Consider the following 7,809-nt stretch of genomic DNA (forward strand, 5'->3'; position numbering starts at 1 on the left):
GACTTCTAGTCCCTCTATCACATTAGAGGAACTTCCCTGGTGGCACAGTGGTTAAGAATTTGCCTGCCAATGCAGGGGACGTGGGTTCGATCCCCGGTCTGGGAAGATCCCACATGCCGTGGAGCAACTAAGCCCGTGCGCCACTACTGAGCCTGAGCGCCACAACTACTGAGACCGCCGCCACAACTACTGAAGCCTGCGTGCCTTAGGGTCTGCGCACCGCAACTACTGAGCCCACGTGCTGCAACTACTGAAGCATGTGCACCTAGAGCCTGTGCTCCACAACAAGAGAGGCCACCACAAGGAGAAGCCTGTGCACTGCAACAAAGACTAGCCCCCGCTCGCTGCAACTAGAGAAAGCCCGCGCGCAGCAATGAATACCCAATGCAGCCAAAAATAAAAAGAACAATTAGAGCAGTAGAAAAATATTTATGGATACCCAGATGGCCTAGGAGAGCTATTTAATTTCTAGAGATAGGAAATTCGTGTTTATATTTTTTGTTCTTTTTTTTCTTCTACTTGCCACATGACAAGAAGAAAATAATCACTCATCATTTATCTGTCCTGATAGCTATTAAAGTGGAACCTCTTTAAAAGTAATTCAAATTTGCCACAGACATTTCTCTTGAGAGATGCACATCTCTCTCTCCTCATTGAATCTCTGGCAGTCCTCTTGGAGGCACTCTTGTGGCATGCAAAGTGATCTAAAGGGTACACTGGCAAATTGTTAATCTTGGCACCCTTAACATGCTAGCTCCTTTTAGGAATAATTTAATACACACTCTGAATTGCCCTTATCACAAAGTATTGCCCTTATTATAATACCCAAAATAACAAAGAGGTGGATGGAGTGGATAGACAACATGTATATTTCCACCCACCCTTCCATACACTACCACTTAGTGTAGTGTATATCTTAGCATATACTTTGTAGTGTAATGTATAGTATAGTGCAGTATATATCTAAGTGTATAGTACAGTGTATATGTAGGGCCAGCTTCATGGACATGCGACCTATATAGTCACATCGGGCTCTGCACTTAGAAGGGCCCCACATTTGCCTTAATGATCGCTGTCACTATCTTGAAATTCTTAATTTTTTTTATCGAGAGGCTCCCCCTTTTCATTTTGCACTGGGACTTGCAAATTACATAGTCTGCCATGGATAATGCAATGTATACACTTCTAACTTTCTACCTACCCAAAATTCTTTTTGGCATATGTGTCTTCACTCTTTAAAAATAAATGCCTATGTAATATCTCTACTTTAAATGTAAATAAGTAATGCAAATATACATAGGATCATATTATACATACTATTCTGCAGCCTACTTTTTATTTAATATATTAGAGATATTGCTCCCTGTCAGTTATCTCATACTTTGTGATGGCTGAAGAATGTTTTCTTGTATGGATAAACCATTATTTATTTAATCTCCTACTGATGGACACATAATGTCTCCTGTTCTTTACTGTGACAGAGTGAACATCCTTGAATATACATCTTTGTTCACTTACCCCGATATTTCCTTAGGATAAATTTCTAGAAGTAAAATTGCTGAGTCAAAGGGTATGAACATTTAAAATGTGATACATACTACCCAATTGCTCCTTAAAAAAGATTATACCAGATTATACCAATCTAAATCCCACCAACAGATTACAGGCACCATCGTTGCCCCACGTGCTAGCTGAGCATAATAACCCAACTTCATCTCTGCCAATCTGATAGTGCCTGCTATTTCTAATGACCTTAACCTGAGTTATTAGCTCACTAGGATATCACTGATTCAGCTAATATGGAATGGCAGTTTACTGACTCAAACATCAGTGCACCTATCAAAGTGAATACTTCTGGGGAGTGACTTTGTTCTGGAATCCTAGTCAAGATATTTGAGGCATTCTAAGCCCCCAACTTTTCTATTAAAATAAGGTTTTTGTTTCCACATGCAACATTCAGGGCTACTGTAAATGCTCAAAGTGCCCCTACCAACATTAATCCTACTATCTTTCTGCCCTTAACCCCCCAACTTTTAAAAATCCTTTTTATTTTGAAACAGTTTCAGACTTTCACTAAGTTGTAAGAGAACAGTACAAAAAATTCCCCTATACCCTTCACCCAGAGTCCCCAAATGTTAACATTTTACCACATTTGCTTTCACATCCTCTCTTTTTTCTGAACTCTTCAAGGCTAAGTTGCAGGCATGATTCCTCTTTCCCCAAATGTTTTGTGTTCATTCTTTTATACAATCACAGCGTGATTATCTAAATCAGGAAAATTGATACAATATTGCTCTCTATAGACATTATTTAAATTTCATCAATTCCCAATAATTATAAAAAAAGAAGAAAACATTTTTTCTGGTCCAGGATTCAAACCAGGACCACACATTACATTTAGTTGTCATGAGTTCCTCCACACAAACTGTTTTGGGGTCATATTTTTGTAGATAAATCCTAGGTTGACGTAGAAAAATGCTTTTTGGCAACTTGAATTCCAAAAATCTGGTTGATTAGCCTTTTTTGTATTCATAAGTTTTAAAACAAAGTTGCTTAAAAGGGAAACCATATGATCCAACAGGTTAAAGAAATGGCACACTCTTACTATAGATCATACAAATTTTCAGCAGTAAATCATAAGCTATAAAAAATGAAAACTTCAGAAAACTTTAAAAAAATGCTCTGGACTTTTAAGAAAAGTTTTTCCAGGGCCATTCTAAAAAGATTGTTTGCCACTTTTGCTCAAGTACCAGGTGTTGAAAAGTCCTATTTGGTTATATACAAATAAAGTTACCTTCAAGTTTCTAGAGAGCCTAGGGAAGAAAAAAATGAAAAAAATGTAATAAGAAATGACTCAACACCAAAGTAAGGGCATTTGTGTCCTTAGTAGGATGACATTGAGCAGTTTTCCTTTCTCTTGAATCTTTTATTAATAACCAAAATGGTGTGACGTATGTTGAGTGGGTAAATTAAAGCTTTAACTATGGCTAGCCCATGAATAGACTCCCTGAGGCACTGGGGATTTTGGATAGTTGTGATTGGATGACCTCAGAGCTTCTACAACTTAAAGATGAGTTCATAAAGAAGGAGCAAATGGATATTTTACTTATTAACCAAACATTCAAAAAGTGATCCCTGGGTGTCAATGTGTTAACCACCTTGAATGAAAACTGATCATCCTATTACTTTTTTCATCTTATGAAAGGAGAAATGGAGGCATAGAAAGGTACAGCAATTTTTGTCCAAGGTCACACAGCTAGTAGGTGGCTAGGAAACTGAGGATCTCAAGGTAAGGCCCACAGGCCAGAGTGTTGTAATCCCATTAATTCTCAAAACTGACCCATTAGGGGCTTCCCTGATGGCGCAGTGGTTAAGAATCCACCTGCCAATGCAGGGGACACAGGTTTGAGCCCTGGTCTGGGAAGATACCACATGCCACAGAGCAACTAAGCCCGTGCACCACAACTACTGAGCCTGCACTCTAGAGCCCATGAGCCACAACTGCTGAGCCTGCATGCCACAACTACTGAAGCCCGCGTGCCTAGAGCCCATGCTCCCCAACAAGAGACGCCACCGTGATGAGAAGCCCGTGCACTGCAACGAAGAGTAGCCCCCGCTTGCTGCAACTAGAGAAAGTCCGCTCACAGCAACAAAGGCCAACGCAACCATAAATAAATAAATAAACAAAAACAAAAAAACTGACGCATTAGTTTTGCCTCAAGGCTGGGGCTTCACACTGAAGAGAAATGATTGGAAGCATAATCAAAATTTAGCAGGACAGGAACAGTCAAGAAAGAAAGAGAAAGTCCGCTAAATATAAGACACGACACCATAAAACTCCTAATAGAGAACATAGGCAAAATATTCTCTGACATAAATTGTAGCAATATTTTCTTAGGTCAGTCTCCCAAGGCAAAAGAAATAAAAACAAAAATAAATGAATGGAACCGAATCAAACTTAAAAGCTTTTGCACAGCAAAGGAAACCATCAACAAAACAAAGACAACCTACTGAATGGGAGAAAACATTTGCAAATGATGCAACAGACAAGGGGCTAATATCCAAAATATACAAACATCTCATACAACTCAATATCAAAAAAACAAACAACCCAATCAAAAAATGGGCAGAAGACCTAAATAGACATTTCTCCAAAGAAGACATACAGATGGCCAACAGGCACAAGAAAAGATGCTCCACATGGCTAACTATTAGAGAAATGCAAATCAAAACCACAATGAGGTGTCACTTCACACTGATCAGAATGGCCATCATCAAAATGTCTACAAATAATAAATGCTGGAGAGTGTGTGGAGAAAAGGGAACCCTCCTACACTGTTGGTGGGAAAGTAAATTGGTGCAGTCACTATGGAAAACAGTATGGAGTTTCCTTAAAAAACTGAAAATAGAGCTATCATATGATCCCGCAATTCCCCTCTTGGGTATACATCCAGAAAAAAAAATGAAAACTCTAATTTGAAAAGATACATGTATCCCAATGTTCATAGCAGCACTATTTACAATAGCCAAGACATGGAAGCAACCCAAGTGCCCCTCAACAGATGACTGGCTTAAGAAGATGTGGTGTATATATACATACAATGGACTATCAGCCATAAAAAAGAATGAAATTTTGTCATTTGCAGCAATGTGGATGGACCTAGGGATTATTATACTTACTGAAGTAAGTCAGACAAAGACAAATACTCTATGATATCACTTATTTGTGGAATCTAGAAAATAATACAAATGAATCTATATGCAAAACAGAAACAGACTCACAGACATAGAAAACAAACATTCGGTTACCAAAGGGGACAGTGGAAGGCGGGATAAATTAGGAATTTGGCATTAGCAGATACAAACTACTATACATAAAATAGGTAAGCAACAAGGATTTACTGTATAGCACAGGGAAATACATTCAATATCTAGTAATAAACTATAATGGAAAATAATATGAAATATATATATATAACTGAATCAACTTTACTGTACACCTGAAACTAACACAGTATTATAAATCAACTGTACTTCAATAAAAAAAAAAAAGGAAAGAAAGAAAAAAAAGGTCTAGACTAATGTGGGAAAGGGGAACAATCAGGAAACATTTGAAAGCAAGCTGCCCTATTTTGAACAAACAAAGTTTTAAAAGTTATCTGAACAAAGCTTTCTTCTTAAAATTCAGTAAAACTAAATTCATATAAAAATGAGCAACAAGAAAATATCAAGATCTGATGCTATACAAAGTTATTATAAGGAAAAAGAATAAGGAGTAAAATAACATTCATGCAGACATTAAAAGCACGTCAGAAAGACATACTCAATAAGCAGATCTGAAGTACTATATTATTTCAAAATGAGGTAAAATACATTTAAAAATACATATATAAGAAATAAATGAGCAAAATAAATTAGAATTCAAAAAGGAAGAGATAGAACTCGAGAAAAAATTAGAAATTAAAATAGCAGAAGTTAGGTTCCCACTCTACAGCCTGGCTCCAGGGTTCGCACATTGAGGATCACACTACAGACTTCCCGTGGCAGGTTTATTAATAAAGGTGTGGAATTTCTCTACAATTGACCCTTCAACAACATGGGTTTGAACTTCATGGGTCCATTTATACACGGATTTTTTTCAATAGTAAATAGTACAGTACTACCCCATCCATAGTTTGTTCAATTGGAGAATGCACAACTGCGGATACAGAGGAACGAATTAAATGGAGGGCTGACTATACGCAGGTTTTCGACTTTGCAGAGTTGGCACTCTTTACCCCAGTGTTATTCAAGTGCCGACTGTACTTTTCAAAGTGGCTTTAAAATAATTTAAAATAATAAATGTCGAGTGATTTTAATAAAGATGATTACTTTAGATAAAATATGAAAATTTCACTTTATAATTTTGTGGCTGATTCAGTAGAGAATTATCATTTAAATCTCAGGCCCTATAGTTTCAATCCAAAGTCTGTGGTGCCTATTACTATGTGGGATTTTCGTGAAAAGCAAATACAATTTTTTTGAAAGCCCAAACCATAAAAGTGAATTTAACAAGTGGCAGCAAATGTCACAATATATTATGGAGACATTATATTTATGTAGAAACTCACCCAAAATGTATTAGAGCAATCTTTTGTAATGTCACATTGCATTATTATGAATTTGGAATTTTGCCATCATAAAGGTGTGAGGAATATACTTAAGGAAAGGGCGCTGTTAGCAGAGGAATTGAATGGTAAACTCAGAACAATTATTCTCATGATGGGAGAGCATGTGTAATTTTAAAAAGTGTATTGAATATGACTACTGTTAATTAAGTTTGATAAAATCTGTTCAGTTGATGGATGAGTTGTTCTACTGTTCTAGAACAACTAGTTGTTTTACTAGTTGTTCTAGTTGTTCTACTGTTCTATTCCAGGCACTGAAATGCAATGGGATAAAATCTGAGATGTACTGACAGAGACCCTGGCTTTTGTGCTTGTGTGTGAATGTGTCCACTAGAGTTGGATAGGTACCGACTTGATATATTCAAATCACCGTGGTATATTTTCCAAACTATAGTACACAGGTCAAGCCTGTCCCACCCTCGCTGAAAACCACAAATATGAAATCTTAGGGCTAATTAGAGAGAAATCTGGACTATGTGCAAAGGCTGTGTATTTTAGTGTAGATCAACCTGGAAAACTTTCCTAACGCCTAAATTTTTTTTTTTTTTTTTTGCACAAAAACATCAGGCTAGATGAATGTTGAAAAGTCTTAAAGGAAAAGGGATGGCTTTGTCATCAAAGTATTTTTCTCCATAACTGGTTCCATATTTTTGAACCAACATAGAGCTGAAGGAGAAAGAAAACATTTTTTTTTAAACCCGATTTTGATGAACAGAGAAGCCCTAGGTTCTGATTTTGACTTCTCCAAAGCAATTGCGGACTTGAAATTTGGAGCCCTAAGTGGGCCTACCTCACCAAGAAAGGAAATGGAGGTGATCTAGGTCTCTTTGCCCACTATTCTTTAATAAGTTAACTTACCAGTACAACTGAGCCACAGATGAGCACAGATAACATTAGCTAATTTACCTGGGGCTCATTTCCAGGGTGAATTTGGACCCTGGACCCCAAGTGACTTCAACTTGCTTTGCTTCCTATCACCTTAACGTCAGTGCCTCACACAGCCATACAGTCCCTTCTTACCCAGTGACTGAATCCCGTCAATACTTGTCCAGATTCTCAGCCTTTTTTTTTTTAATGCATTTCCTCTGCTTACGGTATGTTGATTGGAGCTTGAGGTTAAGAAATAAAAGACAATCCAACTCAATTCATCTCAGCTCGTTTCATTTCCTATGAGCAGCTTCAACAAAAAGTTTTTGGGATTGGGATCAAAACATTTGCTAAAAAGAGCCTTGAATTTTGAAGAGTTCAGTTTATTTTTGGTATCATAATCCTGGGAATACAGAGAATTAACTTGTTCCGATTGACTATGTAGAGGTTCAGCTTTGTTTTTTACATAATATAATAGAGAATTTTATAGTAAGAATATCAGTAAGTTCTATGGAACTTTGGGGAAAGCAGAGATTGAACAACAACAACTATTACGTAGTTTTTTAAAAGGTAGTTAACTTGAAAAAAATTGTGACTTTGCACTTATCGTAAGATAATACATGCATGTGGTAAAAATACGTAAAGAAAATCAAACGTTAGGAGTTTATCCAATAATAAACCAAATCATCCTCCCAGATCTGCTCCCCAATCTTCGTTTCTCTCTGAAAAACACAACAGTTTCTGAAGCTAAAGTTGAAGAGCAGGTGGTGAATTA

This window comes from Physeter macrocephalus, chromosome 1 (assembly GCF_002837175.3).
Source record: "Physeter macrocephalus isolate SW-GA chromosome 1, ASM283717v5, whole genome shotgun sequence".
NCBI classification, from domain to species: Eukaryota; Metazoa; Chordata; class Mammalia; order Artiodactyla; family Physeteridae; genus Physeter; species Physeter macrocephalus.